Source organism: Oncorhynchus gorbuscha, linkage group LG06, assembly GCF_021184085.1.
Source record: "Oncorhynchus gorbuscha isolate QuinsamMale2020 ecotype Even-year linkage group LG06, OgorEven_v1.0, whole genome shotgun sequence".
Taxonomy (NCBI): domain Eukaryota; kingdom Metazoa; phylum Chordata; class Actinopteri; order Salmoniformes; family Salmonidae; genus Oncorhynchus; species Oncorhynchus gorbuscha.
In genome coordinates this window covers 52,964,746-52,986,239 of record NC_060178.1, presented here as the reverse complement: position 1 = coordinate 52,986,239, position 21,494 = coordinate 52,964,746, and the positions used below count along the sequence as shown (strand labels likewise).

Here is a 21,494-nt window from a genome sequence, read left to right as displayed (position 1 = left end):
TTTCCATTAGAAAGTGCAAAAATGTTGTATTTTTTGGCTCTTATCCACGGGACTTACTGACTAACTCAATTACTGACAGACATATTTTAATAAACAAACCAAACCCATGACAACACTATTCACTAGAGCTAGTGGGGTAGAGAGGAAGTTCATAGCAAAGCAATTACTATTGATTTACTCTCAGCAGGTAGCCATTTCCCCCCTTTAGCCAATTCCAACCATACATACATACAATATATTAAACTTTGAACATTGAGATATTAAATGAATGATAGGAAATGAAAGAGATTGGGTTATGTTAGAAGTTAATGGTTCTCAGAAGAAAGAAGAAGGCTTTGGAATGTGTTTGATGGAGGAGAGGAGAGCGATGTGTTGAAACAGGGGAGACAGATGTACATCTGTATATTAGATGAAAGAGGGGTTGAGGTCAGGAGGTGAGGACAGATTCTCCTACGAGAGTAATGAATGTTTGGAATTCTGTTACCCTCTTTATTAGCTTCTGTAGAACCATAAAATGTAAGGATTGGAGAAAAAGGGGAGTGTCTTAAGTAGGATGCATATAAACTGTGAAGTGTGAAAACTTTTGCCGTCTGTTTTCAGCTGTACAGAACCTTATGTATGTATGTATGTATGTATGTATGTATGTATGTATGTATGTATGTATGTATGTATGTATGTATGTATGTATGTATGTATGTATGTATGTATGTATGTATGTATGTATGTATGTATGTATGTATGTATGTGTGTATGTAATGTGTGTGTGTGTGTGTGTGTGTGTGTGTGTGTGTGTGTGTGTGTGTGTGTGTGTGTGTGTGTGTGTGTGTGTGTGTGTGTGTGTGTGTGTGTGTGTGTGTGTGTGTGTGTGTGTGTGTGTGTGTGTGTGTGTGTGTGTGTGTGTGTGTGTGTGTGTGTGTGTGTGTGTGTGTGTGTATGTATGCCTGCACAGTGGGGAGAACAAGTATTTGATACACTGCCGATTTTGCACGTTTTCCTATTTAAAAAACATGTAGAGGTCTGTAATTTTAATCATATGTACACTTCAACTGTGAGAGACGGAATCTAAAAACAAAAATCCAGAAAATTACATTGTATAATTTTTAAGTAATTCATTTGCATTTTATTGCATGACATAAGTGTTTGATACATCAGAAAAGCAGAACTAATATTTGGTACAGAAACCTGTGTTTGCAATTACAGAGATCATACGTTTCCTGTAGTTCTTGACCAGGTTTGCATACACTGCAGCAGGGATTTTGGCACACTCCTCCATACAGACCTTCTCTAGATCCTTCAGGTTTCGGGGCTGTTGCTGGGCAATACGGACTTTCAGTTCCCTCCAAAGATGTTCTATTGGGTTCAGGTCTGGAGACTGGCTAGGCCACTCCAGGAACGTGAGATGTTACTTACGGAGCCACTCCTTAGTTGCTCTGGCTGTGTGTTTCGGGTCGTTGTCATGCTGGGAGACTCATCTTCAATGCTCTTACTGAGGGAAGGAGGTTGTTGGCCAAGATCTCGCGATACATGGCCACATCCATCCTCCCCTCAATATGGTGCAGTCGTCCTGTCCCCTTTGCAGAAAAGCATCCCCAAAGAATTGTTTCCACTTCCATGCTTCACTGTTGGGATGGTGATCTTGGGGTTGTACTCATCCTTCTTCTTCCTCCAAACACGGCGAGTGGAGTTTAGACCAAAAAGCTATATTTTTGTCTCATCAGACCACATGACCTTCTCCCATTCCTCCTCTGGATCATCCAGATGGTCATTGGCAAACTTCAGATGGGCCTGGACATGCGCTGGCTTGAGCAGGGGGACCTTGCGTGCGCTGCAGGATTTTAATCCATGACAGCGTAGTGTTACTAATGGTTTTCTTTGAGACTGGTCCCAGCTCTCTTCGGGTCATTGACCAGGTCCTGCCGTGTAGTTCTGGGCTGATCCCTCACCTTCCTCATGATCATTGATGCCCCACGAGGTGAGATCTTGCATGGAGCCCCAGACCGAGGGTGATTGACTCATCTTGAACCTCTTCCATTTTCTAATAATTGCGCCAACAGTTGTTGACTTCTCACCAAGCTGCTTGCCTATTGTCCTGTAGCCCATCCCAGCCTTGTGCAGGTCTACAATTTTATCCCTGATGTCCTTACACAGCTCTCTGGTCTTGGCCATTGTGGAGAGGTTGGAGTCTGTTTGATTGAGTGTGTGGACAGGTATCTTTTATACAGGTAATGAGTTCAAACAGGTGCAGTTAATACAGTTAATGAGTGGAGAACAGGAGGGATTCTTAAAGAAAAACTAACAGGTCTATGATAGCCGGAATTCTTACTGGTTGGTAGGTGATCAAATACTTATGTCATGCAATAAAATGCTAATTAATTCCTTAAAAATCATACAATGTGATTTTCTGGACTTGTTTTAGATTCCATCTCTCACAGTTGAAGTGTACATATGATAAAAATTACAGACCTCTACATGCTTTGTAAGTAGGAAAACCTGCAAAATCGGCAGTGTATCAAATACGTCCGTCCGTCCGTCCGTCCGTCCGTCCGTCCGTCCGTCCGTCCGTCCGTCCGTCCGTCCGTCCGTCCGTCTGTCTGTCTGTATGCATGCATGTATGCATGCATGTATGCATGCATGTACAATTGAAGTCGGAAGCTTACATGTACTTAGGTTGGAGTCATTAAAACTCATCTTTTCAACCACTCCACAAATGTCTTGTTACAAACTATAGTTTTGGCAAGTCAGTTAGGGCATCTACTTTGCGCATGACACAAGTAATTGTTCCAACAATTGTTTACATACAGAATATTTCACTCATAATTCACTGTATCACCATCCAGTGGGTCAGAAGTTTACATACACTAAGTTGACTGTGCCTTTAAACAGCTTGGAAAATTCCAGAAAATGATGTCATGGCTTTAGAAGCTTCTAATAGGCTAATTGACATAATTTTTGTCAATTGGAGGTGAACCTGTGGATGTATTTCAAGGCCTACTTTCAAACGCAGTGCCTCTTTGCTTGACATCATTGGAAAATCAGCCAAGACCTCCGAAAAAAAATTGTAGACCTCTACAGGTCTGGTTCATCCTTGGGAGCAATTTCCAAATGCCTGAAGGTACCACGTTCATCTGTACAAACAATAGTACGCAAGTATAAACACCATGGGACCACGCAGCCGTCATACCGCTCAGGAAGGAGACACATTCTGTCTCCTAGAGACTAACGAACTTTGTTGCGAAAAGTGCAAATCAATCTCAGAGCAACAGCAAAGGACCTTGTGAAGATGCTGGAGGAAACAGGTACAAAGTATCTGTATCCACAGTAAAACTAGTCCTATATCGACATAACCTGAAAGGCCGCTCAGCAAGGAGGAAGTCACTGCTCCAAAACCGCCATAAAAAAAGCCAGACTACAGTTTGCAACTGTATATGGGGACAAAGATTGAACTTTTTGGATAAATGTCCTCTGGTCTGATGAAACAAAAATAGAACTGTTTGGCCATAATGACCATCATTATGTTTGGAGGAAAAAGGGGGGTAGGCTTGCAAGCCCAAGAACACCATCCCAACCATGAAGCATGGGGGTGGCAGCATTATGTTCTGGGGTGCATTGCTGAAGGACGGACTGGTGCACTTCACAAAATAGATGGCTTCATGAGGAGGAAAATCATGTGGATATATTGAAGCAACATCTCAAGACATCAGTCAGAAAGTTAAAGCTTGGTCTCAAATGAGTCTTCCGAATGGACAATGACCCCAAACAAAGTCAAGGTTTTGGAGTGGCCATCACAAAGCCCTGACCTCAATCCTATAGAACATTTGTGGGCAGAACTGAAAAAGCGTGTGCGAGCAAGGAGACCAACAAACCTGACTCAGTTACACCAGCTCTGTCAGGAGGAATGGGCCAAAATTCACCCAACTTATTGTGGGAAGCGTGTGGAAGGCTACCCAAGTTTACCCAAGTTTAAATTGTTTAAGGCAATGCTACCAAATACTAATTCAGTGTATGTAAAGCTCTGACACAATGGGAATGTGATGAAAGAAATAAAAGCTAAAATAAATCACTCTACAATTATTCTGACATTTCACATTCTTAAAATAAAGTGGTGATCCTAACTAACCTAAGATAGGGAATTTTTACTAGGATTAAATGTCAGGAATTGTGAAAAACTGAGTTTAAATATATTTGGCTAAGGTGTATGTAAACTTCCAACTTCAACTGTGTGTGTATGTATATATAAATGTATTTGGCTAAGGTGTATGTATATATGTATTTATTCTGAAAGAATTCAGACCCCTTGACTATTTCCACATTTTCTTCATTACAGCCCTATTCTAAAATTAAGTAGTTTTTTCCCACCCTTCATCAATCTACACGCAAAACAGGTTATTGGAAATGTTTACAAAATGTATTACAAAAAAAACTAAATTATCACATAAGTACTCAGACCCTTTACTCAGTACTTTGTAGAAGCACCTTTGGCAGCGATTACAGCCTCGAGTCTTCTTGGGTATGACTCTACAAGCTTGGCACACCTCTATTTGGGGAGTTTCATTACATTACATTTAAGTCATTTAGCAGACGCTCTTATCCAGAGCGACTTACAAATTGGTGCATTCACCTTATGACATCCAGTAGAACAGTCACTTTACAATAGTGCATCTAAATCTTAAAGGGGGGTGAGAAGGATTACTTATCCTATCCTAGGTATTCCTTAAAGAGGTGGGATTTCAGGTATCTCCGGAAGGTGGTGATTGACTCCGCTGTCCTGGCGTCGTGAGGGAGTTTGTTCCACCATTGGGGGGCCAGAGCAGCGAACAGTTTTGACTGGGCTGAGCGGGAACTGTACTTCCTCAGTGGTAGGGAGGCGAGCAGGCCAGAGGTGGATGAACGCAGTGCCCTTGTTTGGGTGTAAGGCCTGATCAGAGCCTGGAGGTACTGAGGTGCCGTTCCCCTCACAGCTCCGTAGGCAAGCACCATGGTCTTGTAGCGGATGCGAGCTTCAACTGGAAGCCAGTGGAGAGAGCGGAGGAGCGGGGTGACGTGAGAGAGCTTGGGAAGGTTGAACACCAGACGGGCTGCGGCGTTCTGGATGAGTTGTAGGGGTTTAATGGCACAGGCAGGGAGCCCAGCCAACAGCGAGTTGCAGTAATCCAGACGGGAGATGACAAGTGCCTGGATTAGGACCTGCGCCGCTTCCTGTGTGAGGCAGGGTCGTACTCTGCGGATGTTGTAGAGCATGAACCTACAGGAACGGGCCACCGCCTTGATGTTAGTTGAGAACGACAGGGTGTTGTCCAGGATCACACCAAGGTTCTTAGCGCTCTGGGAGGAGGACAATGGAGTTGTCAACCGTGATGGCGAGATCATGGAACGGGCAGTCCTTCCCCGGGAGGAAGAGCAGCTCCGTCTTGCCGAGGTTCAGCTTGAGGTGGTGATCCGTCATCCACACTGATATGTCTGCCAGACATGCAGAGATGCGATTCGCCACCTGGTCATCAGAAGGGGGAAAGGAGAAGATTAATTGTGTGTCGTCTGCATAGCAATGATAGGAGAGACCATGTGAGGTTATGACAGAGCCAAGTGACTTGGTGTATAGCGAGAATAGGAGAGGGCCTAGAACAGAGCCCTGGGGGACACCAGTGGTGAGAGCGCATGGTGAGGAGACAGATTCTCGCCACGCCACCTGGTAGGAGTGACCTGTCAGGTAGGACGCAATCCAAGCGTGGGCCGCGCCGGAGATGCCCAACTCGGAGAGGGTGGAGAGGAGGATCTGATGGTTCACAGTATCGAAGGCAGCCGATAGGTCTAGAAGGATGAGAGGAGAGAGAGTTAGCTTTAGCAGTGCAGAGCGCCTCCGTGATACAGAGAAGAGCAGTCTCAGTTGAATGACTAGTCTTGAAAACTGACTGATTTGGATCAAGAAGGTCATTCAGAGAGAGATAGCGGGAGAGCTGGCCAAGGACGGCACGTTCAAGAGTTGGAGAGAAAAGAAAGAAGGGATACTGGTCTGTAGTTGTTGACATCGGAGGGATCGAGTGTAGGTTTTTTCAGAAGGGGTGCAACTCTCGCTCTCTTGAAGACGGAAGGGACGTAGCCAGCGGTCAGGGATGAGTTGATGAGCGAGGTGAGGTAAGGGAGAAGGTCTCCGGAAATGGTCTGGAGAAGAGAGGAGGGGATAGGGTCAAGCAGGCAGGTTGTTGGGCGGCCGGCCGTCACAAGACGCGAGATTTCATCTGGAGAGAGAGGGGAGAAAGAGGTCAGAGCACAGGGTAGGGCAGTGTGAGTAGAACCAGCAGTGCCGTTTAACTTAGCAAACGAGGATCGGATGTCGTTGACCTTCTTTACAAAATGGTTGACGAAGTCATCTGCAGAGAGGGAGGAGGGGGGGGATTCAGGAGGGAGGAGAAGGTGGCAAAGAGCTTCCTAGGGTTAGAGGTAGATGCTTGGAATTTAGAGTGGTAGAAAATGGCTTTAGCAGCAGAGACAGAGGAGGAAAATGTAGATAGGAGTGAGTGAAAGGATGCCAGGTCCGCAGGGAGGCGAGTTTTCCTCCATTTCCGCTCGGCTGCCCGGAGCCCTGTTCTCCCATTCTTCTCTGCAGATCCTCTCAAGCTTTGTCAGGTTGGAAGGGTAGTTTTACTTCACAGCTATGTTCAGGTTTCTCCAGAGATGTTCGATCGGGTTCAAGTCCGGGCTCTGGCTGGACCACTCAAGGACATTCATAGACTTGTTCCAAAGCCACTCTTGCATTGTCTTGACTGTGTGCTTAGGGTCGTTGTCCTGTTGAATGGTGAACCTTCATCCCCAGTCTGAGGTGGTGTGTGTTCTGGAGCAGATCTTTCTGTGCTTTTCTCCATTCATCTTTCCCTTGATCCTGACTAGTCTCCCAGTCCCCACTGCATGATGCTGTCACCACCATGCTTCACCGTATGGATGATGCCAGGTTTCCTTTGGCTTGGCCAAAGAGTTCAATCTTGGTTTCATCAGACCAGAGAATCGTGTTTCTCATGGTCTGAGAGTCCTTTAGGTATCTTTTGGCAAACTCAAGGCCCTTCTGGAAGGTTCTCCCATCTCTACAGAGGAACGAGACGTGGTGTGATCATAACAGCATACAGGAACTCAAGTCCTTCTGTTCACCTGACTTAGAATTCCTCACAATCAAATGTCGACCGTATTATCTACCAAGGGAATTCTCTTTGATTATAATCACAGGACTATATATTCCCCCCCAAGCAGACACATCGATGGCCCCGAACAAACTTTATTTGACTCCATGTAAACTGGAAACCACATATCCAGAGGCTGCATTCATTGGAGCTGGTGATTTTAACAAGGCTAATCTGAAAACAAGGCTCCCTAAATTCTATCAGCATATTGATTGCACAACCAGGGCTGGTAAAACCCTGGATCATTGTTATTCTAACTTCCGCAACGCATATAAGGCCCTCCCCCGCCCTCCTTTTGGAAAAGCTGACCACGACTCCATTTTGTTGCTTCCAACCTACAGACAGAAACTTAAACAAGAGGCTCCAGCGCTCAGTTCTGTTCAACGCTGGTCCGACAAATCTGATTCCACGCTTCAAGACTGCTTATATCACGTGGATTGGAATATGTTCCTCATTGCGTCCAACAACAACATTGACGAATACGCTGATTCAGTGAGCGAGTTCATTAGAAAGTGCATTGACGATGTTATACCCACAGGAACGATTAAAACATTCCCAAACCAGAAACCGTGGATTGATGGCAGCATTCGTGCAAAACCACTGCTTTTAACGTGCGAACCACTGCTTTTAACGTGCGAACCACTGCTTTTAACGTGCGAACCACTGCTTTTAACGTGCGAACCACTGCTTTTAACGTGCGAACCACTGCTTTTAACGTGCGAACCACTGCTTTTAATGTGCGAACCACTGCTTTTGACCATGGCAATGGTGACCGGAAACCTGACCGAATACAAACAGCGTAGCTATTCCCTCCGCAAGGCAATCAAACAAGCTAAGCATCAGTATAGAGACAAAATAGAGTCAAAATTCAACAGCTCAGACGCAAAAGGTATGTATGTGGCAGGGTCTACAGTCAATCACAGATTACAAAAAGAAAACCAGCCCCGTCGCGGACCAGGATGTCTTGCTCCCAGACAGACTAAATAACTTTTTTGCTCGCTTTAAGGACAATACAGTGCCACTGACACAACCTGCTACCAAAACCTGCGGACTCTCCTTCACTGCAGCCAACGTGAGTAAAACATTTAAATGTGTTATTAACCGTCGCAAGGCTGCAGGCCCAGACGGCATCCCCAGCCATGTCCTCAGAGCATGCGCAGACCAGCTGGCCGGTGTGTTTACGGACATATTCAATCAATCCCTATACCAGTCTGCTGTTCCCACATGCTTCAAGAGGGCCACCATTGTTCCTGTTCCCAAGAAAGCTAAGGTAACTGAGCTAAACGACTACCGCCCCGTAGCACTCACTTCCGTCATCATGAAGTGCTTTGAGAGACTAGTCAAGGACCATATCACCTCCACCCTACCTGACACCCTAGACCCACTCCAATTTGCTTACCGCCCCAATAGGTCCACAGACGACGCAATCGCAACCGCACTGCACACTGCCCTAACCCATCTGGACAAGAGGAATACCTACGTGGGAATGCTGTTCATTGACTACAGCTCAGCATTTAACACCATAGTACCCTCCAAACTCGTCATCAAGCTCGAGACCCTGGGTCTCGACCCCGCCCTGAGCAACTGGGTACTGGACTTCCTGACGGGCCGCACCCAGGTTGTGAGGGTAGGTGACAACTCCACCCCGCTGATCCTCAACACGGGGGCTCCACATGGGTGTGTTCTCAGCCCTCTCCTGTACTCCCTGTTCACCCACGACTGCGTGGCCATGCACACCTCCAACTCAATCATCAAGTTTGCGGACGACAACAGTGGTAGGCTTGATTACCAACAACGACGAGACAGCCTACAGGGAGGAGGTGAGGGCCCTCTGAGTGTGGTGTCAGGAAAATAGCCTCACACTCAACGTCAACAAAACTAAGGAGATGATTGTGGACTTCAGGAAACAGCAGAGGGAACACCCCCCTATCCACATCGATGGAACAGTAGTGGAGAGGGTAGTAAGTTTTAAGTTCCTCTTCGTACACATCACAGACAAACTGAATTGGTCCACCCACAAAGACAGCATCGTGAAGAAGGCGCAGCAGTGCCTCTTCAACCTCAGGAGGCTGAGGTTATTAAAAGCACTCACAAACTTCTACAGATGCACAATCGAGAGCATCCTTTCGGGCTGTATCACCGCCTGGTATGGCAACTGCTCCGCCCACAACCGTAAGGCTCTCCATAGGGTAGTGAGGTCTGCACAACGCATCACCGGGGGCAAACTACCTGCCCTCCAGGACACCTACACCACCCGATGTCACAGGAAGGCCATAAAGATAATCAAGGACAACAACCACCCGAGCCACTGCCTGTTCACCCTGCCATCATCCAGAAGGCAAGGTCAGTACAGGTGCATCAAAGCAGGGACCGAGAGACTGAAAAACAGCTTCTATCTCAAGGCCATCAGACTGTTAAACAGCCACCACTGACATTGAGTGGCTGCTGCCAATGTCACGCCCTGACCCTAGATTGCTTTGTACGTTTCTATTTTTCGTTTGGTCAGGGTGTGATGTGGGTTGGTATTCTATGTTGTATGTCTAGGTGTTGTGTTTCTATGTTTAGGCCTGGTATGGTTCCCAATCAGAGGCAGCTGGTTATCATTGTCTCTGATTGAGAACCATACTTAGGCAGCCTGTTTTCCCACTATGGGTGTGGGTAGTTGTTTTCTGTTTTGTGTGTATCACTTGACAGAACTGTATCGTTCTCGTTATTCCTCGTTGTTATTTTGTTTAGTGTTCAGTTTTGATAAAAATGTACAACATGAACACTTACCACGCTGCACCTTGGTCCTCTCCATCTTCTACCTACGACAACCGTTACAGCCAACATACTGACTCAACTCCAGCCACTTTAGTAATGGAAATTGATGGAAATTTCTGTAAAAATGTATCACTAGCCACTTTAAACAATGCCACTTAATATGTTTACATACCCTATATTACTCATCTCATATGTATATACTGTACTCGATACCATCTACTGCATCTTGCCTATGCCGTTCTGTACCATCACCTCATTCATATATCTCTATGTACATATTCTTTATCCCCTTACACTTGTGTGTATAAGGTAGTAGTTGTGGAATTGTTAGGTTAGATTACTCGTTGGTTATTACTGCATTGTCAGAACTAGAAGCACAAGCATTTCACTACACTCGCATTAACATCTGCTAACCATGTGTATGTGACAAATAAGATTTGATTTGAACTAGAGCTCTGTCAGAGTGACCATCGGGTTCTTGGTTACCTCCCCCGTTTGCTATGTTTGGCCAGGCGGCCAGCTTTAGGGAGAATCTTGGTGGTTCCAAAATTCTTCCATTTAAGAATGGAGGACACTGTGTTCTTGGGGACTTTCAATGCTTTTTGGTACTCTTCACCAGATCTGTGCCTCAACGCAATCCTGTCTTGGAACTCTACGGACAATTACTTCAATCTCATGGCTTGGTTTTTGAAAAAGTCAAGGGGTCTGAATACTTTCCAAAAGTCAGTATATATGGAAAAATACACATTTTAAAATATTGAACAGTCGATTGGTCGAAAGAACAGACTACTCTTGGTCGACCACCATTTTATTTTTAGTCGGAGACAGTCCTAAGATGCATTTACACACCTGAAAATGTCCGTAGCCGAATGTCAGTCAATACAGTTTCATGTACACTCCCCTTGCTTGAACCAATCAAATGCTTGTAAATGCATGGGGGGATTGAACGAGTCCAATACACACCTCATTCAAGAGAATCGGAACCCAACCACTTACTGCACTTAGGCCTACTGGACATCAATGCCACAGCATTTATTCCAGTGTAAACACATGTCAGTGGATGGCAAAGTAGTGTCAAACAGGAATAATCGTTACAGGACGTTAAAGTTGTCACGAATAAGTTAAGTACTCCGCTTCTATCAGCATAATAGGACTAATGACATGTTTTAACAGAGCCTTATTGTTTTGCCTTGATTGTCTCCCTGTCCTCAAAATCATCGGAGTAGAATCATAACAATCAAACAACAAACAGAAATAACGAATTCAAATTATTTAACAAAGCTGTGTAATAAGTTGGCAAGAAGTGGTAGTATAGTGTACATCATAATAACAAAACATAAGCATGATTATGTGAGGGTACACAATAGGGTCGGGATGATACCTGTATCACGATACTCATCAGTATGCTGGCAAGGAAACAAAACAAAGATTTAACTCCTTTAGGAAAAGCCCTGATGTTGAAAACAGCCCTAATGTTGGAAACAAACATCATTATGTTTCCATCCAGAATCACATTTATTTATTTTCCAAATTATAGGACACAATATTTTACATACAGCAGGTTTTTAAAAGGCCCAAAGAGTTATTGTGATGTGTATCGTCACAACCATAGTACACAAGAGTAAACATTGTTGTGAGTGGGCTGCAAGGAAAGATGGGCATTAGACAGAGAAAAGCTACATATCAGACACACACACCCACCCACACACACACACACCCTGTTGATAGGGCTATTTCAGAAATCCTTAACATCAGTATTATTACAACACACACTGGTTGGATGGACTGTCATTGTGATCTAGATTATTTTCAACTCTGAGGGAGGGTTTCCCGGACACAGATTAAGCCGAGTCCTGGACTGAATAGCAAACTCAATGGAGAATGCACATGCTTTTTAGTCCAGGACTAGGCTTAAATCGGTGTCCAGGAAACTGCCCCTAAAAGTTTGATTTCATACTGCCACTGCCATTCATATAAGACAGACAACACTACCAAAAGATAGGAAAGGCAGAGCAGACTGCACACTGAATGCAGAAGAAATAAATGTCCTATGACAGAAAAAAGCTTTTGGATTTGGATGAAGATTTCCACTTCAACAGGTCAGCGGCACAGGACATACTGCTCAACACAGACCAGGCCCTAATCACCAACACTCGGAAGAGAAACAGAAAGCAATATAGAAGCCGATGTGCGGGCACCCTGATGAAACTCGTCTGCTCGTAAATAAACCACCTCTACCCTCTGGTCTATTGGGTCTAGCTAAGGAACCTGGGACTAAACACCTCCTACTGCGACTGGATCCTGGACTTCCTGACGGGCCACCCCCCAGGTGGTAAGGGTAGGCAACAACACGTCTGCCATGCTGATCCTCAACACTAAGGCCCATCAGGGGTGTGTAATTAGTCCCTTCCTGTACCCCCTGTTCACCCACTGCGTGGCCAAACACAACTCTGACACCATCATTAAGTTTGCTGACAACACACAGACAACGATGAGACTATAGGGAGGAGGTCAGAGAACTAGCAGTGTGGTGCCAGGAAAATAACCTCTCCCTCAAAGGAGTTGATCGTGGACGTACAGGACAATGCGGGCCGAACAGGTCCCTAGAGCCTCAATTTTTTTTTTACAGCACCATCAAGAGCATCTTGACCAGTTGTATCACCACCTGGTATGGCAACTGCTCAGCATCTGACCGTAAGGTGCTACAGAGGGTAGTGTGTACGGCCCAGTACATCACTGGGGCCAAGCTTCCTGTCATCCAGGACCTATATAAATAGGCGGTGTCAGAGGAAAGCTCATAAAATTGTCAGACTCCAGTCACCCAAGTCATAGACTATTTTCTCTCCTTCCGCACAGCAAGCGGTACGGGAGCTCCAAGTCTAGCACCAAAAGGCTCCTTAACAGCTTCTACCCCCAAGCCATAAGACTGCTTCACAATTAATAAAATGGCCACCAAACTATTTACATTGACACCCACCCTACCCCTCCACTTGTTTTGTACATTGCTGCTACTCGCTGTTTATTATCTATGCATAGTAACTGTACAAATTACCTTGACTAACCTGTACCTCCGCACACTGACTCGGTACCGGTACCCCGTTTATAGCTTTGTTATTGTTATTTTATTGTGTTACTTTATTTTTATTTTTTTTACTTTTGTTTATTTGGTAAATATTTTCATAACTCTTCTTGAACTGCACTGTTGGGCTTTTAAGTAAGCATTTCACTGTAAGGTCTACACTTCGGCGCATGTGACAAATAAAGTTTGATTTGACTTAATCCACAACATCACCCCTGCCAAGACCCAGCGCCCACATCACTCTCAGCCACATGGCCTAAAACAGCACCATTTTTTTCTCTCTGTCGCTTACACACTTTTAACATTTTGATAAAGTATTTGACCATTCCATTGTGTTAAAAATTGAGTATTGGTTCATTTCCAGTTTTTATGTATACATTATTTCAAGATGATTGATGAGAAAAGTATCGTCCAACCCATCAGTATTTCCCTGCACCCTGATATACCATGTCTTGAAATATGCAGACAGATGGATACAAATTTAATTTACGTTGTAATACTTCTAACAACCAACTTTCGAACTCCACCCATAACTTTTGGACCCTATAGCATTCCCAGATGACATGGATTATTGAGTGGTTATTAGTTTCACACTTCAGAAGTGACTCTGCCGTTGTGCTGTAGAATGTGAATTGTGTCTTGTGTAATATATTTGATACATTCATTTATACTGGATTAAGCGTACATTTTCATGAACTGTAATTTTGTTGATTATGTTCCAATATCCCCTCAATTAGTTATTTTTAAGTCTTGGTTCCAATAGTTTATCATTTTTGTTCTACAATATTGTCTGTTGGATAGGCTCTCTGCAAGGTTTTGTATATCTTACTTATATATTTTCCTTTTCTAACTCAAATAGGATTCCATCAAATTTGCTCTGATGTCCAAAATATTTAAAATAAAAATGTCTTGATATGAAACTTAAGTTGCATCTACTGTATTTAAAAATATCTACATTAGTTAATCCAAAATTGCTTTTTAATTCTATCATGGAATAAATACAGTTTCTTCAGTTTCCCATGTGGCCCAATTTATCTGTGATTTCTGAAAAGCTATCCAAGGATTGTTCCATAGGATTGTGTTTTTAGGTCATCCTAGTTGTTATCGACAATATACCATTACTACCACTATGTCACAGTTTATTTACTAGGTGTCTTCAGGACTTGCCTCAAATTAATATTAATGATGTACATCAAATTGTTAAATCAGCCTCCGAGACTCCAGCTAGCAAGAATGAAAAGGGGTTCAAGATGTATATAGGAAGCTATATAGACAACTATGAAGGTGAGTACCAAGTCAGTGACAGATATAACGTTAACTAGCTACAATCATTAGCTAATTTATCTATTAACTGTAGCTAGCTAGTTACTTCGTAAAATTATGTAATGTTGACAGAATCTACCTGAGAATGTGCGCATTTGTTAGCTTGGTTAAGTTATGCTTGCTAGCTATATTTGCTAGCTAAAAATAATTGTTATTCATGTCTTCTACACAGTATCTAACAAAGATACGTTGACATGAGAGATCACAGTGAGGGCTGCCTGTTACAGGTCCATGAGGAAGAGTGAAAAGCAACACAGCATGAGAGCAGGGAAAGGTTATAGACAGCTACTAGGGACCTTGTTAAACATCTCCTGTGGGACACTGGCATCATGGTCAAAATTTGTTGGAGACAGTGTCAACGTTTAATCTTAGGCTCTATGCATTATACCGCCTCCAACATTCTAATTTACTTCCGATCGGGTTGATGACTTCCGGAGCGAGATCTGCTATTGTTTTTATCATTAGCTTACTAGCCATTATCGATGCATTTCTGACTGAAATAGTAATGACTACGTGTAAATTACAGCCCCGCGAAGGAGGTGCTAATGAACATTGTTCAGTGCCTCTGTGTTCAGTTTCTTCCAAATGCAATGGTATTGTGAGCTTCTATCATTTCCCGGTATTACCGAGAATAAATATAAAAACTTTAGGAGCCATGCCATTCTGAAGAGATTTATGTAGAGATTATTCCGTTTAATTAGATCTACTTTCATATGGTTGATTAATGAAATAAAGTTCTTTATATATTTGTTGTCAATTATTAAGCATCCTAAGTATTTTATACTTATTTGTTTTATTAATTTTCCCTGTTGATATTATTTCTGTTTTTCCACATTAATTAACCTCTTAAGACTAGGGCTCAATACTGCCCCCTTTGGAGGAAGTGCGTGCCCATAGTAAACTGAAAATATTTTTTCCCAAAATTGCTAATATATGCATATAATAATTATTATTGAATAGAAAACACTCTAAAGTGTCACGCCTTGGTCATTGTATTTTGTGTTTTTGTTATTATGTTTGGGTAGGCCAGGGTGTGACATGGGTTTATATGTTGTTTTTCGTATTGGGGTTTGTAGTATTTGGGATCGCGGTTGATTAGGGGTGTTGTAGAGGCTTGGCTGCCTGAGGCGATTCTCAATCAGTCAGGTGATTCTCGTTGTCTCTGATTGGGAACCGTATTTAGGCAGCCTGAGTTTCGCTTTATATTCGTGGGTGTTTGTACCAGTCTTTGTGTTGTAGTCACCAGATAGGCTGTAAGTAGTTTCATGTTCCGTTCTGTTGTTTTTGTATTTAGTTTCAGTTATTTCATGTACCGCGTTTTTCATTAATTAAAGTCATGAGTAACCAACACGCTGCATTTCGGTCCGACTCTCTTCTTTCAACAGACGAACACCGTTACATAAAGTTTCTAAAACCGTTTAAATTATGTCTGTATGTAAAGCAGAACTCTCAGGGCAGCCTTTCTCCCAAACTCTCTTGTCAAGAGAAAAGTTGGGTCAACTTTGACGTCATCGCCCCCACCCTTCCCAGGCAGCTACTGATCTGGGAACAGTATGTATGTGTTCAGCGCGATGCCTGCTTTCAAATGGCGCGTACATTGTGAGAATCTCACGAGCCCTCGTCGTTTGGCGGGCTAAAATGTTCGGGTCACTCTCAAATACATGCACTCTATTGCGCGCGGCCGATTTGGGGGACATTCTTTTCCAAGAAACACCAATTGAAGGCGGTTTTGTCTGTTCGCGCTGATCATTGTTTTACATGTTAAAAACATCATAAAGCTCGATTCTGCACATAGTTTGACCAGTTTAGTCGACATATAATATGTAATTTTGAAGTTTTGATGCGCAAGAGTGCGGGACCAGAAGTCATTTTGGGTGCATTTCAGCTGAAGCTGTTAGCATATGCTAATACAGAGACACACAACGTGAAACCAAACGATGTATTGGGTAAGTATGACTCTTTCTACGTCTTCTGATCGAAGAACATCAAAGGTAAGGGAATATTTATGTGGTTATTTTGGGTTTCTGTGGACTCCAAACGTAGAGGAGACATACTGCTAATATCCGACTCATACTATAGCCTAGTGAACAAATTCTGTAACGTTAAAAATAAATGTAATACAGCGGTTGCATTAAGAAGAAGTGTATCTTTGTAACTATATGTAGAACATGTATATTTAGTCATGTTTATTGCTTGTTATCTGACGTTATCTGTCGGAGCTATCATCATTTCTCCGGACATTTGAGTAGCATTTTTTGAAAATGTCGTCATTGTAAACAAAGATTTATGGATATAAATGGCATATTATTGAAAAAATGTATTGTGTAACAATAACATGTACTATTACATGTTAACAATAACATGTACTATTACTGTCATCTGATGAAGATTTTCAAAAGGTTAGTGAATGATTTATTTTTTAATCCTGCTTTTATAATTTAATATTTTCTGGGACAAAATGGCTGCCTCTCGTCTTTTGTTTCGGTGGTGGTCTAATATAAATATGTGCTATGTTTTCACCATAAAACATTTTAGAAATCTGACTTGCTGGGTAGATGAACAAGGTGTTTATCTTTCATTTGAGCTATTGGACTTGTTAATGTGTGGAGGTTAAATATTTCTAAGAATATTTTTTTGCATTTTGCGTTATGGTAATGAGCTTGAGCCGTAGTCACGATCCCGGATCCGGGATTTTAGAGTATTCTGAAAATATTCTTATCAAGGGGGGCATTGCGTTTTCAATATTGGTCAGGTATATCAGGAGATCACCTCAATTAAGTTTAGTTTATGTTCATGTTTACCAATACCGGTTACGTTTAGCTCCTGTCTAATTATTTCTGCAAGTGGTTCAATTGCCAGTGCAAACAGGAGGGGTAGAGGAGACATCCCCGACATGTGCCCCTTTCTAAAGCAATTGCATCAGATAAATTATTTGGTATATTTTTGCTTTAGGAACTGTATATAATATTTTTTAAATAAAATGTATTATTTCAGCTGGAAAGTAACCTGTTTGGGATAGGGGGCAGCATTTTCACTTTTGGATGTATGGCATGCCTAGAGTGAACTGCTTCCTCCTTAGTCCCAGATGCTAATATATGCATATTATTATTTGTATTGGATAGAAAACACTGAAGTTTCTAAAACTATTTGAATGATGTCTGTGAGTATAAACAGAACTCATATGGCAGGCGAAAACCTGAGAAAAATCCACCCATGAAGTGGGAAATCTGAGGTTTTTAGTTTTTCAAAGCTTGGCCTACCGAATACACAGTGTCATGGGGTCAAGTTGCACTTCCCAAGGCTTCCACTAGATGTCAACAGTCTTTAGAAACTGGTATTCAGGCTTCTGCGATAAAGGAGGGGGGAATGGGAGCTGAATGAGTTAGTGGTCTGGCAGAGTGTCTCAGGCTCTTGAAGCCTGCTCCCGACAGACTTAGCTCTCGTTCCAGTGCTTTTCTACAGACAATGGAATTCTCCCGTTGGAACATTATTGAAGTTTTATGTTAAAAACATTCTAAAGATTGATTCCATACATCATTTGACATGTTTCTATGACCTGTAATGGAAATGTTCGAGTTTTTGTCTGGACGTAGTGCTTACGCACACCTCATGATGATGGATTACTGGCTGAACACACTAACAACAAGTGGCTATTTGGACATAAATTATGGACTTTATGGAACAAATCAGTCATTTATTTGTGAACTGGGATTCCTGGGAGTGCATTCTGATGAAGATCAAAGGTAAGTGAATATTTATAATGTTATTTCTAACTTCTGTTGACTCCAACATGGTGGATATTTCTTTGGCTGGATTGGGCTCTGAGCGCCGTACTCAGATTATGCTTTTTCCGTAAAGTAAAAAAAAAAAATCTGACACAGCGGTTGCATTAACGAGAAGTCTATCTTTAATTCTGTGAATAACACTTATCAATGTTTATTATGAGTATTTCTGGGATTTGATGTGGCTATCTGCAAAATCACCGGATGTTTTGGAATCAAAACATTACTGCACATAACGAGCCAATGTAAAATGAGATTTTTGGAGCCATAGAAAAAGGAATCTGGTGACTCTTATCTTTGGCTGGAAAGATTACATTTACATTTACATTTAAGTCATTTAGCAGACGCGCTTATCCAGAGCGACTTACAAATTGGTGGCTGTGTTTTTGTGACTTGGCTCTGACCTAACATAATCATGTTGTGCTTTCGCTGTAAAAGCCTTTCTGAAATTGGACACAATGGGTAGATAAACCTCTTGTTAACCTTTTGCATGTAGGGGGCAGTATATTCGTTTTTGGCTAAAAAAACATATCCATTTGAAACTGCCTATTTCTCAGCCCCAGAAACAAGTATATGCATAGTATTGTCAGATTAGGATAGAAAACACTAAAGTTTCCAAAACTGTAAAAATATTGTCTGTGAGTATAACATAACTAATATTGCAGGCGAAAACCTGAGGAAAATCCAATCAGGAAGTGCCTTTTATTTTGAAACATCCCTGTTCCTATGCATGCCTATCCCCCATTTAAAGTGATATCAACCAGATTCCTTTTTCTATGGCTTCCCTAAGGTGTCAAGTCTTTAGACATAGTTTCATTTGAAAAATGAGCGTGAAAGATCACATTGCGTAAGGGGATAGGTGGGGGCTCTCTATGCTACAGAGTAAAGCGGCCATTGCTTCTCCCGGTGTTATTGAAAAACCTACACACCCGGTTGATATATTATCGAATATATTTTAAAAACAACATGAGGATGGATTATAAAAAACGTTTGACATGTGGACATTATGGATATTATTTGGAATATACAGTGGGGCAAAAAAGTATTTAGTCAGCCACCAATTGTGCAAGTTCTCCCACTTAAAAAGATGAGGCATGTAATTTTCATCATAGGTACACTTCAACTATGACAGACAAAATGAGAAGAAAAAAAAATCCAGAAAATCACATTGTAGGATTTTTTATGAATTTATTTGCAAATTATGTATTACCTCGTACCCCTGCACATTGACTGGGTACCGGTACTCCTTGTATACTGTATAGCCTTGTTATTTTTTTGTGTTGATATGTCCTTTTTTTAGTTGCTAATTCTTCTTATTTTATAACTCTGCATTGTTGGGAAAGTGCATGTACAGTTGAAGTCGGAAGTTTAAAATGTAGTTGACTAAGGTGTATGTAAACTCAGGTTTTCACAATTCCTAACATTTAATCCTAGTAAAAATTCCCTGTTTTAGGTCAGTTAGGATCACCACTTTATTTTAAGAATGTGAAATGTCAGAACAATTGTAGAGAAAATGATTTATTTCAGCTTTTATTTCTTTCATCACATTCCTAGTGGGTCAGACGTTTACATACACTCAATTAGTATGGTAGCATTGCCTTTACATTTTTTAACTTGGGTCAAACGTCTCAGGTAGCCTTCCATGAGCGTCCCACAATAACATTCCTTTTCCATAGGATTGAGGTCAGGGCTTTGTGATGGCCACTCCAGTATCTCAACTTTTTGTTGTTGTTTTTAAGCCATTTTGCCACAACTTTGGAAGTATGCGTGGGGTCATTGTCCATTTGGAAGACCCATTTGCAACCAAGCTTTAACTTCCCGTGATGTCTTGAGATGTTGCTTCAATATATCCACATACTTTTTCAGAATTCTATTTTGTGAAGTGCACCAGTCCCTCCTGCAGCAAATCACCCCCACAACATGATGCTGCCACCCCTGTGTTTCACGGTTGGGATGGTGTTCTCCGGCTTGCAAGCCTCCCCCTTTTTTCCTCCAAACATAACAATGGTCATTATGGCCAAAAAGTTCTACTTTTGTTTCATCAGACCAGAGGACATTTTTCCAAAAAGTACGACCTTTGTTCCCATGTGTAGTTGCAATTCGTAGTCTGGCTTTTTTACGATGGTTCTGGAACAGTGGCTTCTTCCTCGCTGAGCGGACTCGTTTTATAGGACTAGTTTTACTGTGGATATAGATACTTTTGTACCGGTTTCCTTCAGCATCTTCACAAGGTCCTTTGCTGTTGTTCTGGGATTGATTTGCACTTTTCGTACCAAAGTACATTCATCTCTAGTAGACAGATCGCATCGGTGACAGCCGTCATATACCTGAGCGGTATGACGGCTGTGTGGTCCCGTGGTGTTTAAACTTGTGTACTATTGTTTGTACAGATGAACGTGGTACTTTCATGCATTTGGAAATCGCTCCCAAGCATGAACCAGACTTTTTTTTCCTGAGGTCTTGGCTGATTTCTTTTGATTTTCCCATGAGGTCAAGCAAAGAGGCACAGAGTTTGAAGGTAGGCCTTGAAATACATCCACAGGTACACCTCCAATTGACAAAAATTACGTCAATTAGCTTATCAGAAGCTTCTAAAGCCATGACATTTTTTGGAATTTTCCAAGCTGTTTAAAGGCACAGTCAACTTAGTGTATGTAAACTTCTGACCCACTGTGATTGTGATAATGTATTATAAGTGAAATAATCTATCTGTTAACAATTGTTGGAAAAATTACTTGTGTCATGCACAAAGTAGATGACTTGTCTAACTCCCTAACTGACTTGCCAAAACTATAGTTTGTTAACAAGAAATTTGTGGAGTGTTTGAAAAACAAGTTTAAATGACTCCAACCTAAATGTTTGTAAACTTCCGACTTCAACTGTAAGTAAGCATCACACTGTAAAGTCATTGACCGTTCTCTCTGCTACCGCACGCGAACCAGTACTACAAGTCTGGAACCAGAAGAACCTAAAACAGCTTCTACCCCCAAGCCATAGGACTGCTAAATAGTTAGTCCGGGTATCTATTTGATTATCTGCATTGAACCTTTTTGCACTAACTTATCACATACGCTGCTGCTTACTATCCGTCACTTGATTCCTAGATATATGTACATAACTACCTTAATTATCTTGTACCCCTGCAAATGGATTCGGTACTTGTACATATTGTATATATCCAAGTTATCATTACTCATTGTGTATCAATTATTACTTTTTTTTATTATTATGAGTTTTACTTTTCTATTATTTCTCTTTTTTTATTTCTCTCTGCATTGTTGGGAAGGGCCCATAAGTAAGTAAGCTTCTCACTGTTAGTCCACATCCGTTGTTTACAAAGCATGTGACGAATAACATTTGATTCGTGATCAGTGCAGGCTA

General features: G+C 42.1%; 1 protein-coding gene across 6 annotated transcripts in view; it reads right to left on the bottom strand.

Annotated features, from left to right (window-relative positions):
• Positions 1 to 21,494, bottom strand: part of LOC124038072 (serum response factor-like) — a 66,095-nt gene that overhangs the window by 10,324 nt on the left and 34,277 nt on the right. The gene's annotated exons all lie outside the window — the stretch shown is intronic.